The 15,744-nt window shown below is 33.8% G+C and overlaps 1 protein-coding gene across 15 annotated transcripts in view; it reads right to left on the bottom strand.

Moving 5' to 3' along the window:
- MBD5 (methyl-CpG binding domain protein 5) overlaps positions 1-15,744 on the bottom strand; it is a 386,293-nt gene that overhangs the window by 107,451 nt on the left and 263,098 nt on the right. For 14 of the 15 annotated variants that reach the window (XM_074335923.2, XM_074335952.2, XM_074335956.2 and 11 more), the window contains one exon: positions 14,694-14,812. The exons of the other annotated variant lie outside the window; for it this stretch is intronic. The gene's annotated coding sequence lies outside the window, so the exon portion shown is untranslated. The remainder of the gene's footprint in view (positions 1-14,693; positions 14,813-15,744) is intronic. 15 annotated transcript variants of the gene reach the window in all.

Raw genomic sequence — 15,744 nt, 5'->3', positions numbered from 1 at the left:
TCATTTTGATGCTCAAACTGTCTCAGATCGGGCCAGCGAGAGTCTTTTTAAGCTGACTCCTACTCCAAATACTTTTTTGCAAATAATTTTTCCTTAAAAAAAAGCCCAATTATTCTACATTTCACTCCAAAGAAATAAAATATTTTATTATTTTTACTTTTATAGCAGAAAGTTACTGTAATATCAAATTAAAGTTTTTCTAGAATAATATTCTATGGTATATGACACTGATGATTACTAAATTAAGTGATTAAAAACAACACTGATCTCATTTCAGAAAAATCATTTCTTTTTTAACTATTATTTCCTTTGAGTTGTAGGATATGTAATTTTTGAAGTAAAAAATATGTGTATAATTTTATAGTATTCTACTTAAAAACCAGAGTAACACTATATAACAACTTTAAAAATTATTAACATTGCACTCTACATACTCTAAAATCATTATTATTTAATTAAAAACAAATGTTATTTTTAATTAATTAGAAAGATCCAATTAAATGTGGAATTGTTAGGATGCTGCAATCTAAGACATTTTTTCAAATAACATTGGTCCCTGACAAGCACACAACTGGAATTCTTTGCTCATAAATGTACAGTCCTCTTCCTTTAAGAAGAAAAATGTAAATAGATAATTTAAAATCATTGAATATGACATTTCAGAATTACAAGGAAGTTTGGAATATATTCAGTCCTGTATTTCCCAAACTATGTTCTGAGGATCACTTAATATATGTAGTTTAGATATAGGGTAACACAGACACCTTTAATACTATACCCATTGTTTGGAAATTCAAAATGCCTATTAATATTGGGTAGAGAAACTTGCTTAACTTTGTTTAATCCAGAATTCCCTAAATTTAAGCATAGGACCTGACTTTTTTTTTTTTAAGAAGGTCATTCTTAATATCTAGCTGGGAAATGGCAATCTCATTTTTCAGAAGAGAAGTGTCTTCTGTAATATCTCACAGATAGTTAGTTGATGGCAGGCCCAGGACAGAAAATGCAAACCTCCTGGCTACTGGTAGTTGCACGTGTCTTGTCGCAATGCACTGCTTCCTGTAAGAACACAAGACATCTCAGGACCTTTTGAGCTCGAGTCCTCTTTACCAAGAATGGTAAGAGTAGACTATAGTTATTGTGAAACATGCTATGATGCTCTAATTCATGTCTAGTGATTGTGGTCCAAACCATGGGATCACTGGTTCTGTTGAGTTTAGCTTCTATAATTTAACACACTATATGGCCTTTAAAAATAAGTAGTATGACCATATGATCCAGCAATTCCTCTCCTGGGTATCTACCCAAAAAATCTGAAAACATTTATCTGTAAAGATATATGTGCTCCAATGTTCACTGCAGCTTTATTTATGGTGGTCAAGATATGGAAACAACCAAAGTGTCCTTTGATAGATGATTGGATAAAGAAGGTGTGGTATATACACACAATGGAATACTATTCTGCCATTAAGAAAAGATGAAATACTGCCATGTGTGACAACATGGATGGATCTTGACATTATTATGCCAAGTGAAATAAGTTAGACAGAAAAAGTTGAGAACCATATGATTTCACTGATATGTGGTATATAAAACTGAAAACAACAAAGGAACAAGACAAACAAATGAAGAAACAAAAACTCACAGACACAGGCAATAGTTTAGCGGTTACCAGAAGGTGGAGGGGTTGGGGGTGTTAGATGAGGGTAAAAGGGATTAAATATATGGTAATGGAAGGAGAACTGACTCTGGGTGGTGAACGCACATTGTGATATATAGATGATGTATTACAGAATTGTAACTTTACTAACAGTTGTCACCCCAATAAACTTTAATTAAAAACAATTTACAATTAATAAAAAATGAGGAGCTATGGTAGTTTCCTATTTGTCTGGGTATATAAATAATGTGAGCCCTTCTTGTCTCAAAGATTGGATCCTATGCGAACTTGCAACAGTTATTTCATAAATATGGGATAAATTCATTCATTCATTCAGCATATACTCTACCTTTTAAAAATGGTTTTGCAGCAGTTCTTATATTGAAACAGTTATGAAACAGGTCAGTTAGTTTCTCAAACTGGTATCCTGCAGAACACAGCTCCAAGGGATAGGATCTGATGTGATGCAAAATAGTGTTCGAGGTAAACAAGTTTGGGAAATGTTGGGTTTACAGGTTTCTTTTCTCCGGGATTACTCAGAAGCTTTTGCATGATAAGGGCATTGTGAATTTTCAAGAGAAAAAGAATGTGACAAATGTGTACGTGTTTCAATTCCTCAGGTTTACTTCACAACTGATACTTTCTTCCCACTTTCATAATATAGCTTTTTGAAGATTGTTGTATGAAACACTGATTTGATTATAAGGAAGAGCAAATTCATCCAGGAACTGGAGACAAATCAGAACTACATTTACTGGTCAATTACAGTTAAGTTTCCAGTCCCCCAAAAGGGATTAACATACTCTGTCCCACATTGTTAGAGGTCCTGGTTCTCAGCCACTCTTTGTATTTGTTTATTGCATCTGATTCTGGTCAGCTTCTGCCTCACCTCTTTGCAATTACTTATTTCTGACCCTCCCTGTACTTTCAGATTTGATTCTAGGCACTGGCTTTCTAGTTCGTGGCCTTAGACTTCTCAATGTGGATTCTGGTCATCTTTCCTGGTACTTTGTAGCTCGCCCTGGCTATATAAAGAAACCCATAAAATAGTTTGGCAAGCTAATCTTTCTATTATCAAGAGGACAAACAAAAATATAGAATTGCTCTTTAGCACATTCGTGCTTTAATTTTCTTAGCTGAGAATTGTGACGTAATCTATTATTTCTTCTATTTTATAATTTTTTGCAACGAGTAAAGAGAAAACAAATCAGATTCTTTCAGTACATACATGATCCTCTATCAGAAAATCAGTCACCTGTGCAGATGCTTTAACTCATTCAATGCTTTCCTTTCAGGGTTTGCTTTTTTTTACACAGAGGCATTAAAGGGTGAAATAGCTTTCTGCACTGGGAGAATATGGCTTCCTGAATGTAAAAGCTGACTTTTTGGAAGAGATGCTCTATACCAATCTGACTGATGATAAAACTAATTTCTTTTGATCAACATAATTTTATAATGCAGACTCTAGATACTATTTTATTTTTAATAGTTTGATAGAGTTCACCCAATATTAAGAAAAGGCAATAGACTAATGGCACCTTATTGTGGTTAGATTTCAAAATTAGTAGATTACTGTAATTCTAAACACAAAGTAAATAATGGGGGGAAAACCTGTAATAAGTCTTATCTAGCATGATCTAAAATTTAAAAATGAAAATGTGTGTATTTTTAACTGGAATATAAACGCATTATGCTTTATATTTGAATATTTTAAAATTATATTTTAATGCCAAGTTAAAAATGATTGTGCTGACTTTCAGAGACCTTTTAAAATACCAGCAATATTAAACAGTGTGCACCCTGTAATTCTAGTATGTGGAATCAGAATGTTTCTGAGGTTTCACAGTAAATATCAGCAATGCAGCACATTCTACCTCGATTTTCAGTATCTAGGTCACATGGACCACTTAGAATACTGTGAATAGGGAAAAAAACAAGCAGGAAGATTTCTGTAGAGCCATTAAGAAATCATAACAGCATTCGAATTATGGAAAAAAACCCCAGCGTAACAGGATTTTAAAAATAACAATTTCTACATAAAATAAAAGCCAGTGCCCTAAAAATGAACTTCTCATCTATTATGTAAACTGAATAAAACCTTTGAGGAGTATTATTTACTTAATAAAATGTCTTTTGTTTTTACTACTCTCTCAGACGTGTGTGTGTGTGTGTGTGCACACTGAACAGTGAGGAATAGATAAGAACTTACTGAAAATAAATGTATTCTTAATAAAAAATCATACGCAATTAGGAAAAAAATCCTTCTATAGTTAGCAGTAATCAGAAACTATAGCTTCCACTTACAATAAAGCTAAATAGGTATGATAATAATGATGTCTGAAATTACAATATTTTTATTTATATAAAAGAAACACAGAGGGTTGATAATGTATTTTAATTACGAAGAATGCACAGTGGTTTTACAATGTCTTGCAGCCATAATCATACAGTGCAGATATTTGGAGTCTAGAATCATCTTTACTGTAATTTTTTATTATTTTCTTTGAAATCTACTGAATTTATTATGTTATGGATTTAAAAATTTCTCCTTGTACCTTTCTCAAGCTGTTATGTGAGGGACAGGAAGGAAATATCTTCCTTAGCAAAAAAGAAAGACTGTAATAGTCTATAATAAAACTCTGCTACAGCTTATAATTTTTATGTATAGTTTTTTTTAAGGGAGAGAGAAATGAAAGCAACTTGTCTAAGTGCATTTTTGTTAATCTATTCAATAACACTAAAGGGAAACCACACATACGTCAGCTTAACAGTTAAGATGGGAAAACACTGAAAAACATTTAAATGACTAGGATTTATAAAGATAGAACTTTGATAGATTATTCATATTACAAAGCCATGGCTCTTATAAATGTGTATTTCTTTAAGAGCAATACAGCTTACAAGTACCTTTTAATCAAGTACACAAAGGATCTGCTTAAGACTTCGAGAAAACAGAGTAAATACTTTTTACATGTGACACTCCATTAGTTGGCAGCAGTCCTTTTTAAAGCACCAAAATTTTCATATTGATACAGGCCAGGGGATTTGGATTACAGAATTACTATAGTTATGGAGATATTCTAGGGGTGGTTTAAAAATGGGTCTATAATATGAAGAAAAGGGAAAAGTTAACATTATATACTTTGTCTCATTTTTGTCATCATTGACACCCTATGAGAAAGTATTTTTATACTCATTGCTGTCAACTAACTGCACTTAAAAGATCATAAGCTTCTAGAAGTCAAAGTCTGGTTTAATGTTAATTTAGTGTTATGCAAAATAACATTTCTATTCAATGATAAAAGATGAGTTGGTATCAAGTGATAAATGGAAAGCACTGGTAGAGTAGGCAGAGGTAAGTTAATTATGAAGAAAGTCACTTCTGTTTTGGTGGTGGTGGGGTAACATATTACATAAATACAATATAATTTATTTAAAAAGTTATGACAATTATGTTTGTGAACTTGTTGCAATGATGTTGCTAACCCTTTTTTTAATATCAGAGGGATTATTGATTATGAATCTGTACCAACTGGACAAACCAAGTTTACTATTTGGAAGTGCTGAAAAGACTGTGTGTAAAAGTTAGACGACCTGAACTTTTCACCAACAATTCATGGCTCTTACATCCCAAAAATTCACCAGCTTACACAGCACAGTCTGTGAGGGAGTTTTTAGCCAGTAAATAAATGACTGTATTGGAACACCCTCCCTACTCACCTGATCTGGCCCCCAATGATGTCTTACTTTACTTGAAATAAAGGAAATATTGAAAGGAAGACATTTTGATGACATTCAGGACATCAAGGGTAATACGACGACAGCCCTGATGACCATTCCAGAAAAAGAGTTCCAAAATTGCTTTGAAGGATGGACTAGGCACTGGTGTCAGTGCATAGCTTCCCAAGGGGAGTACTTCGAAGGTGATCGTAGTGATATTCAGCAATGAGGTATGTAGCACTTTTTCTAGGATGAGTTTGTGAACTTAACTGTCTGACCTCATATATTTATATAATAAATATATTTTGCTTTAGTAGGAGAAACTAGTTTCTAGATACAGATCCATTTATATCTATAATATACAATTTATGTCATTTTAATAAGTTGTTTTATTACCTATATCTTGTATTAGGTGTTATAAACATCATGTAATTACATCCAAAAGAACGCAGTCTGTCAGTTATACTTCAAACTCTAGCTAGAGTGATCTTTGTTAAATCCCATTTGATCAGGTCATTTTTGTGCTTACAATTTCCAATGACTTCAAGTTTAAAATGGTAGGTAGACCATCCATGTTTTCACTTCTTTTAAGACTTACCAAAATGATAGCACAGAAATAAAAAAACAAAAAACAAAATAACACAGAAATAAAAAAATAACATCACAACAAATGGGGACTAGATCATCAACAGATAGAAGATTTAAAAAAATTAATGTGAGCTGGAAAACAACAACAAAAAGCTGCTGCCGTGGAGCACAGGAAGTGTGGGCCTACAGCAGACACGAGTGGTAAAAGCTAAGTTACGAGCCATCGATCTGTAGACCCACAGAGAGATTCTGAAGCTCACAAAGATGCCTGATAAAAGAGCGGCAATGAGATGAGGAGACATGGGGTTAAAAATGGGGAGATTAAGGGAATGTGTATAGAAGGAACAGTTGGCATCCACATCTACTGGAGCAAGGCATTCCTAAGGCACAAGCAAAGGATTCCTCTTGGAGAAAATCAATCTGAGAGCAAAGAACAGCTTTGGTGTCTGCCCTGAGGGACTCTTCACTGTAACGGTTAGTCCCCTGGCCTCATCACCCTAACTAACCACCTGAAATCAGGAAAAGCTGCCGTTGGATGCAAAGCTCCCAGTCAGCTGTTTATTTTCTCTCTGTTAAACGTGAACCTATAACCAACGATTGCTAGATATCTAAAGAAAATTTCCTGCATAAAAAAGAGAAATAAAAAGAAGCAAACAGAAAAAAGAAGCTGAACTGGAGGAAATGGCTAACTCAGGGGAAAAAAGTGAACTTTATAAAGAAACCTAGCTAGTATCCTCGGGGGGGACAGTGAGTAGACGTCATATCCACAGAACAGTAATAATTGTGATGATTATAACAGCAGTGTCAATAGCAAATACACATAAAGCTTACTATATTCCCGATATTGTTCTTAGTGTTTTACATTTATTAACTCATTTAAATCTCAGAACACTGAGACAGCTAAACTATTATTATCTCATTTCAGATTGGGACAGACATACAATTTTAAATTGTTCAAGGTCACAGAGTTACTAAGCGTGAGAGATGGGGATTCAAAATCAGTGTGGCTGTAGAACCTGAGCTCTTAATCACTGTCCTCTTCAGCTTAAAACAAACAACAAATAAAACAAAAACCCCAGGGAATGTGCAAGACTCTTGGAAAACAAAAACATAATTTGATATTTCAATTCCCTTATGAATCTTTCTCTGGTTTTGTTTTAGGAATTGAGACTGAAAAATAGATTAAAAAAGAAACAGAAAGTATTGAAAAGATGAGAAGGCATTAGTTGTTCAGCACGTGATCTTTCATAGAATAACAGAAGTTACAGAAGGAAAGAAGAAGAAAAGGGAAAAGAAATTACTAAAGAAATAATACAAGATAATCTTCTAGAGATGAAACTCCTCAGATGAAAGTGCTCACATGTAGAGAAATAGCATTAGGAATCGAGAAAATGCCAAGAAAAGCAAGAGTGACGCCAAAAGTTGCCAGAAGAAAAACACAGATGAGTTACAAAGGACTAACTCAGGCTGGTGTTAATGAATTTTAGAAATCTGTGGAATATCACCTACCAAGTTCAGAGAGAAAATGATTTGTACCCTAGGATCCCAGACAAACTAGAATTCAGCTGACATGCAGTTAGATTGGCAGCAATTGTGTCTCCAAAGCATATTCTTCAGACAGTGCCTTTGGTATAACTTTTCACACGATTGCTAAGACTACTACAAAAACAAGTGAGCAGAAAGTGTCAGTTGTTAGACAACGTCTCATGTAGAGCAGGTGGTGAAAAATGTGGCACCTTTCAATGCATTTTCTCCCTTTCCAATACTGATGCACACATTCTTTCCCTCCCCACAGCGGTCCCCCTTTATCCTATCAGGCCCTGCCCCCAGGCTTGTACCTTCTGATGTTAGATCCTGGAAACACCTCTAGGGAGAATAAAATAAAATAAAAAACATTTGAAATACATGCAAGTTCAAAAAATTTATCATCCATATATTCTGTCTTAAGAAGTTGCTAAGAATATGTTTCCCTCAAGGAGGATGTACAAGGAAAAAGAAAAATGTGCGTTGCCCTAGCACGCACCAGAAGAGTGGGGAAGAGAAGGCCCAGGACAACAGTTGTGCAGCCAGAGGATGTGAGGCTCAGCTCCCAGGGAAAAGAACAACAACAAGAGATGCACAAGATTGTTTCATATAATGGAGAGCTAGAAAGAACTGGGAATACGATAAAGAAAAACAATGCAAGAAAAAAAAAACGCAACTTGAAATTTTAAGAAAACTAAAAAATTGCATAAGCAAGGACACGTAACCAAAGAAAACTACTTGGAACTATAATTAAAAATTAATTCAAATGAGTCTGTGTCTGGCACTGTTTTACCTATGGGAATATAAGAGTGAGGGGAAAATAAACAAAAGAAATCAAACACACTAGTTAAAATAGTAAGCCTTGTCTTCTTGAAGCTATAGTCAAAAATGAGGAGAATACCAATAATTTCAACAACTAAGTGAACTAAAATATATTATTTGTATTAAGAATAAGTGCTATGGAGAAAAATATATCAAGGAAAGTAGAGCAAGAATGCCAAGGAGGAGAGTTGCTATTTCCCGTAAGATGGGCAGGGACGGCCCTACTGAGCAGCTCCACTTGGATCAACTTCAGGAAGGGAAGGACCAAGCTATGTGGTCATCTGGGTGAATGGATATTCCAGGTGGAGGAAACAGCAAATGCAAAAGGCCTTTTTCACAAAATAATATAAATACTTAATTGTGGTTATAAAATAGATGTAAATGGCATCAATTATAGAAATACAAAAATTACAGAACTGAGGACAGAACTACAGAGAAGATCCTCCTCTGACAGACGGAACAATCTCAAAGCAGCATGTATATAGTTCAAAAAATAAAGGTATTAGTTTATTATCCACAGTTACAACAGAGAAAAAAACAAAAAAACAAAAGAGATAAAACTAAATGAAGAATGATAGAGAAAAGGCGGAGGGGGTAGGGGATTGAGCATGCAATGCCTCGTGTGTGTGTGTGTGTGTGTGTGTGTGTGTGTGTGTTAGTATATGATGGTTAAAAGTGAAAAATAAAAAATTTGATGTGGAAGCAAATTACTGTTATCTGGATAAGAAAGGATAAATATCAGAAGGAAAAGTGGAAAGAGAAGTGAGGCTTAAGTGGGAAAAGCTGGACCAAAAAACTATTGATTTTCACCATGTGTATTATTCACTTGAGTTGAACACACACATCTACACACATACACACCCTTTGGAGATGTTCCATTGCTCTTAGAATAGATATAAAAATACTAAACACAGCCTACAGGGCCATGCCTGCCTCACCAGGCAGGCTCACCTCACACCTCCCCTCCCCTGCTCTCTCTGCTCTAGCCACACTGGCTAGTCTCCTGAACCAGCAACCCCTGGAAGCTTCTGTGTATGTATTCCTTCCATCTAAAGTGTATCTGGCCAAATACTCCCCAACCCCACGCTGACTTACCCGTTAGGCACAGTAGGCACAAGTGCCTAGGGCTCATAGTACTTTTAGGGTCCGCGAAATGTTTTAATGTATAATATTAACATATTTTTCTTGCAGTATATAATTGCAATATATAATTACAATATAAAATTTTTACTCTATTTTCTGGAGGAAGGGGCCCATGAAGGCAAAGGTATCGAGGGCCCATAAAAGTCAAAATGTGGCCATTGCCTCTCCTACTTCCCAATTCCACTTGACCTTGGGAATCTCAGTCACGCCTCAGATCTCAACTAATGCCTCTTCTTCAGAGGACCTTTGCCTGATTCTCTCAGACTACCTGAGGTCCCTATACATGGTCTCCCATCACCTTGTAATATGGAAATAAAATATTGTGCAATTTGATGTTTAATGAAATCAGGAACCATGTGTACTTCCTTTACCACTACATATTATGCAGCACGAAGACTGCACACAGAGATGAGACCCTGACGGACGGAGGATTTTCTACTGGGGTTCTTTCAAGACCTTGTTCGGTTTTCTGATCCTGGATTTGCTATTTACTATTTAGTCTGTTTTTGACTCAGTTTCCTCATTTATAAAGTGGGGATAATAATGGAGTTATGAGTAAGAGTGTGAGAATAATACCTGGCATATTGTAAAACCTATTTAAAGCATAGTTATTCTTCTTCATGCTATTAGATGATTACTACTACTATTTTTATTACTATTATCATCATTATTATTCCACTGGGTGAGTTAAATAAATGTTTTGGTTTGCTACTTCCCATGCTTAAAAAGGGGGTTCATTTTAACAACTGAAGTCACAAAAGGGAAGAGTTAGGGAGAACAAAAAAATATAAAGACAAGAAAACTGAGGTTTTGGTAACTGAAAATACATAGTTATACACGAATGCAAGACTTCAGGGCTTTTGAAACATCCACACTAATCAGTTCATAATCTTACCTGATAAGATCAGGGAATATTTTCAGTAAAGAATAGTTAAGTCTGAATTCTCTCAAACATAAATTTCCATGAAAATCTAATAAAAATGAGAGGTGGCATTTATTATGTTTTTTTTTTTTTAAATCTTATTTCCCCTGAATAGATGCTCTACATAGCTGAACACGATTTTCAATAGTGATATTATTTTCTTGGAGTTACAATTTTTTATACATAATTTACCTTCTGCAGGTAAATAAAAATACACATCCGAAAGCAGTAAAAATGAAGTACAGTAACAGTACACGAAAAACCTACAAAGGATTTTGTTTCGACAAACAGTTATGCTACCATTTAAGCTTCAGACTCCTGAGATAACCCTTGGGATAAAGTGACAGACTAGGGTTTGATTCCCTTTGGTATTTCAAACAATACGCCACAACCCAAGGACCATTTTTTGAGAATAGATGGCTGGCTAGGAGCATCAATGTCCTGAGGCTTTGCCTCGGGCTTATAATCTCACCTAACCATTATTCACAATCCCCTAGAAAAGCCTCAAGCTAAAATTGTGCGTGCTATTTAGAACTAAACTTGCAAATTCATTTTTGAAAATTCTTTCTTCTTTCATGATTTCATTTGTCTAAATCATGTGCACCTTTAGATATCAACTGTAGCAAGCATGAGAAACCTAGAGCAATTGTCAATCTGTTTGAAGTGTTGCTTTTCTCACTAATTTATTAAAGAAGATATGTTAATAATAAAAATGTGTAAGGACTACATTGCATAATACATGTAACTGGATATATAAAGTTCTTAAAGGGTTCTGAAAAGCAGTGATAATGGAGAAGATATTGGTCAATTTAGAATTTTGTAATATAGTTGTTGTAAGCCATCTTTTTTATTTGAAAAACCAAAGTAATTTTTGTAAATGCAAAAATGAATGACAATTAGGGAATAAGCTAGAGTCAAATCATGCCACAAATTTCTTTAATTAGACCTTTCACTTTTTTAACTTAGGATATAAAAAATATTATTTTTTGCCATCTCTCTTGCCAAAACTTTCCATTCTTGCTTTATTTCTAGGATTGATCATTGCAATCCTTTCTCTGTTCTTCCCGTATCTGTGTCTGCTTGAGTTGATAGTGAAATACAATTTATTACTGATTAGAACACGTAGGAGTCTCCTCTTGTAAGAACAGCAATTAAGAGTGAGGACTATGTGTTCCAGACTGCCTGGATATTAGAGTCAGATCGCTACCTGTGTAAAGGGGATAATAATAGTTCGTACCTCAAAGTACATTGTGAGGATTAAATGAAATAAATGATTTGAAATATTTTATAGATTATCTGATAAATAGTAAGCACTTAATAATCATTAGTTATTGATGTTGATAACTTTTTAGAACCTTTTATTTACTTCTTAAATGTCTTCTGAGAAAACTGGAAAAAAACATTTCTGTGACTGGACAAACTTGAGTTAAACTCTCTGCTCTTTTGTTTTGATATGATCTGACAAATTAACCCAAAGGTCTCTTTAACTATTAAAACATACATGATTTTACTTAGCCATGACTAAGGTTCAGACTTATTTTCCTCCTCTGCTTTTAATATGCAGATATTGCACTGACAATTCTATTTCTAGTTGAGACTAACTTTGTTTCTGTATCCTTCTTTGAATAAGAACCACATCTGGCAATCTTCTGTACTCTCTGGCATTAGTAATCATGGGATATTTTCTTAATTTCCTATGAACTATTATATTCACTATTAAACCCCACACACGAGTCAAAAAGTTTGCTTTTTTCTGAACTGATACCTTAAAAATGAATCAGATACTAATCACATATAACACATGAAGTTTTGTATTCTACCTAAACCCAAGAATTCAAAAGACCTGTTATGTTTCTGGAGAGGCATAAGCAAAGTCTTACTCAAAAGACTTGGGAAAGTTGTTAAAATAGAATAACACAATTCACAATTTACAACAGTACCTTCTGAGGACAGAAAAATGAAACATATCACAGTGTAAAAAATTACAGCTTCTGATAAGGCAGAACTTTAGTAAAAATGGAAACAGGCTTTTTATTAAGCTATAGCTTTAGGAACAACAAAAAAAGTATGGGTCATACAGATGTGTATTTAATCCGTGAGAAATGAGCAACATCTTCATAAGTATTTAGTATAATTAAATTATCATAGAGGCTATTTTAAAATCCTGAATTACCTAACACTAATCTTAGCTAAGACTGATGTTTGGTATAACGTTATAAGTATGATGTAGCGGAAGTCAATAACTCCAGCAATACAAACTATGGCAGATATAAAACACAGGTTAGGTTAAATTACTGTTAAAGTCACTCTCATACTGAAATATTAAAAGATGAAATGATTTAATGTCTGAATTTGCCTCAAAATAATACAAGAGGTTTAAATGAAACAAAATTAGCCAAAATTATTAATTATTGAGGCCAGATTAAGGTACCTGGTGGTTCAGTAAACTAATCTGCCAAATCGTCTATGTTTGAAACTGTCCATAATAAACAGTTTTTAAAAAAATCAATGTACAGCGACACCAAAACCAGCTTCCATGAAGAAGGTGATAGGTTTAACCTCATAAAATGCTAACCTGACATGGCAAATAAACCAACAAAAAAAACCCCCCCAAAATCCCCAAAACAAACAAACAAAAAACACATAAAACAAAACCAAAATATAAATACATAAAAAAGTGAAAAACCATAATTGTAACACATGTGATTTAGTGTTAATATTCTTAATATTATTTTTTATTTTTATCAGTCAAGAAAAAACATCAAAGAACCCAAGTAAAATTTCAAATGGGGCATAAATGAGATGACCATAAAAGAAATACAGAAGGTGCCAAAAAATGTATATACATTTTAAGAAAAGAAAAAACTGTATTAAAATTGTAGTATTCAATATATAACAATAACAAAAGATGAATACAAGTTATGTGTACACATTTTTTTGGCACCCCCGGTATAAAGGACAAATTACAATATAAAAAGATATTTATCTCACTAGTAATCAAATAAGTGAAAATTAAAATGTCATATACTTTCGTCATTTCAAATTTACTTAAAAACAAAAACAGTTAATATCAAACAACAATACTAAAGAGAAAGTAAGTGGCACTCTCATACAAAGTTGGTGCAAATGCAAACTGGTAGAGGCTTTCAACATGTTTACCCTTTGCTCCACCTATTCCATTTTTTAGAATATAACATAAGCTACTATTTTCCAAAGTCTTAAGTGGGATGTTGTCAGATGTTTGTGTGTGTGTGTGTGTGTGTGTGTGTGTGTGTGTGTACGTGCACGCATGCACATGGAAGTCTAAATTTAGTTTTAAAAGTAAATTTATATAATGGCATTTAAAATGTTTTTCCTTTTTTAAAATTTTCGTTTGCTTTTTAAAAAATAGACTTTCGTTTTTAGAGAAGTTTCAGGCTCACAGCCTGGAAAACTGAGTAGAAAGTACAGAGATTTCCCATATGCTCCCTTCCCCCACACATGCACTTCTCCAACTATCAACATCCCACAGACAGATGTTATTTTAAGAATGGATTCTATAATCAAATATGTTTGATTTCTAAAACTTAGTATACTACTCTACATTGGTATTCTCTGTGATGGTGGATAATAGACAGGGTTTCCTTGTATTATAGGCCATGGGACCCTTTCATCAAAAAGTATGCTTAAGAACTGAGGTTAGAAGATATAGTATAATTTGGAAATTGTCCTAAAAAATCATTGAAAGATTTATGTACAAGGATGTTCACTGAAGTCATGTTAACCATGGGGGGAAAGTTGGAAACATTCCAAATACTCAAGAATTGGAAAGTGGTTACAAATTTATGTTATATCCTTTAACTGGAATATTATACAACTATCAATAATGGTAATGCGGATGATATTACTGACATGAAAAATGCTGCAATAACTTGCTAAGTAAAAGAAGCAGTCTAGCCAAAGAGCTTTTATATCCTATTGTTTCTAGTCATAATCATAATAATTACATAGATACATATGTTAGGCATATATACATATCTATATATCAATAAATTCAGAAAGACATACAACAAAATATAAAGAATAGTTGTCTCAAGGTGGTAGAATTACTGCATTTTTCTGTATTGTCTTATCTTTTTTCTTTCTACAATCAACATGTATTTATTTTATTACATAATAGAAATATCTTTCAGAGCACCATGATTATGTGTCTTAACTGTTTGGCATTTTAATCTATAGATGTCAGATGCTTTTCATATTTAATAAAAATTAAGTTCACAGACAAGAAAACTATAACTATATAAAAAATTCATGGAGAGAAAGCATAATTCCTACCTTCTGGAGAGAAACTGATAAAAACATAAGTGCTGTGCGACCCAGCAGCGTAATGGAGGCAGTAAATCTCTAGATGCTTTATGCCTTTATGAGTCCCTATAAGGGAATACCTCTTCTCTCTGTAACAGAAATAACATAGACAATACATGTTTATTTAAAAGAGAGCTGAATGGAAACTACCTTTAAGTGCAGACTGGAGATATACGGGCTGTCTGTTTTCAAGGGGGACTCATATATAAACCGTTTGAAATGGTACCACTGACTCGCTGTAGGACCTTGGAAAAATTATTTATCTTCTCTGTGCCTCAGTCTCCTCATCTGTAAATGGGGATAATAGTATCCAACTAGGAGGGTTGTTATAAAGATTAATGTTCATAAAATTACTACAACAGTGTCAGACACAATAACATATGCTACACATGTGGTTAAAAAAAATACCTGGATGGTGTTGGTTATATTACTAAAGACCCTTCACAGAGCACATTATTGTTAGTGACATTTTACTTCTGTTCACATCTCAACCAATTCCTACCTTAATGATGTGAGGTAGATATTATTACCACCTGGCTCTCAGCCTTGCATGTCAGAAACATGGTCATATCAGCTCCCAAACTGTTATAAACAAACTCACAATAAACTCATAAATTTAAAAGGGGAACTTTTTTGTTCTTCCAAAATGATATCCAATGGATTGGATAAAATACTATTTACTGATACCTGGGCTATTCAAGTACCAACCCAATTTGAAATAACCCATCAGTATAAAATTAAAGCAAAAATAATTGAAAACTCAAATTGCACCTTCCATCAAGCAATAGTAGTGTGTTTGTCCACTGTGTTAAAAATTTACTCTTACTCTTTATGATATTTTGAGATGGCACATCATCATCAGTGGAGTATTCTTGCCAAGAATGTTTAATCTGAATCTAATAAAAAATATTACAGAAAAATGTAAATTAAGGGACATCTTACAAACAATTGGCCCAGATGTTTAAAAAACATCAATGTCATGACACAAAAAGGCTGGGAATTTTTTTTCAGATTAAAGGAG

Source organism: Rhinolophus sinicus, chromosome 17, assembly GCF_057876585.1.
Source record: "Rhinolophus sinicus isolate RSI-liver-muscle chromosome 17, RSI-T2T, whole genome shotgun sequence".
Classification (NCBI taxonomy): domain Eukaryota; kingdom Metazoa; phylum Chordata; class Mammalia; order Chiroptera; family Rhinolophidae; genus Rhinolophus; species Rhinolophus sinicus.
The sequence above is the reverse complement of the archived record's forward strand: the minus strand, read 5'-3'. Positions and strand labels throughout refer to the sequence as shown.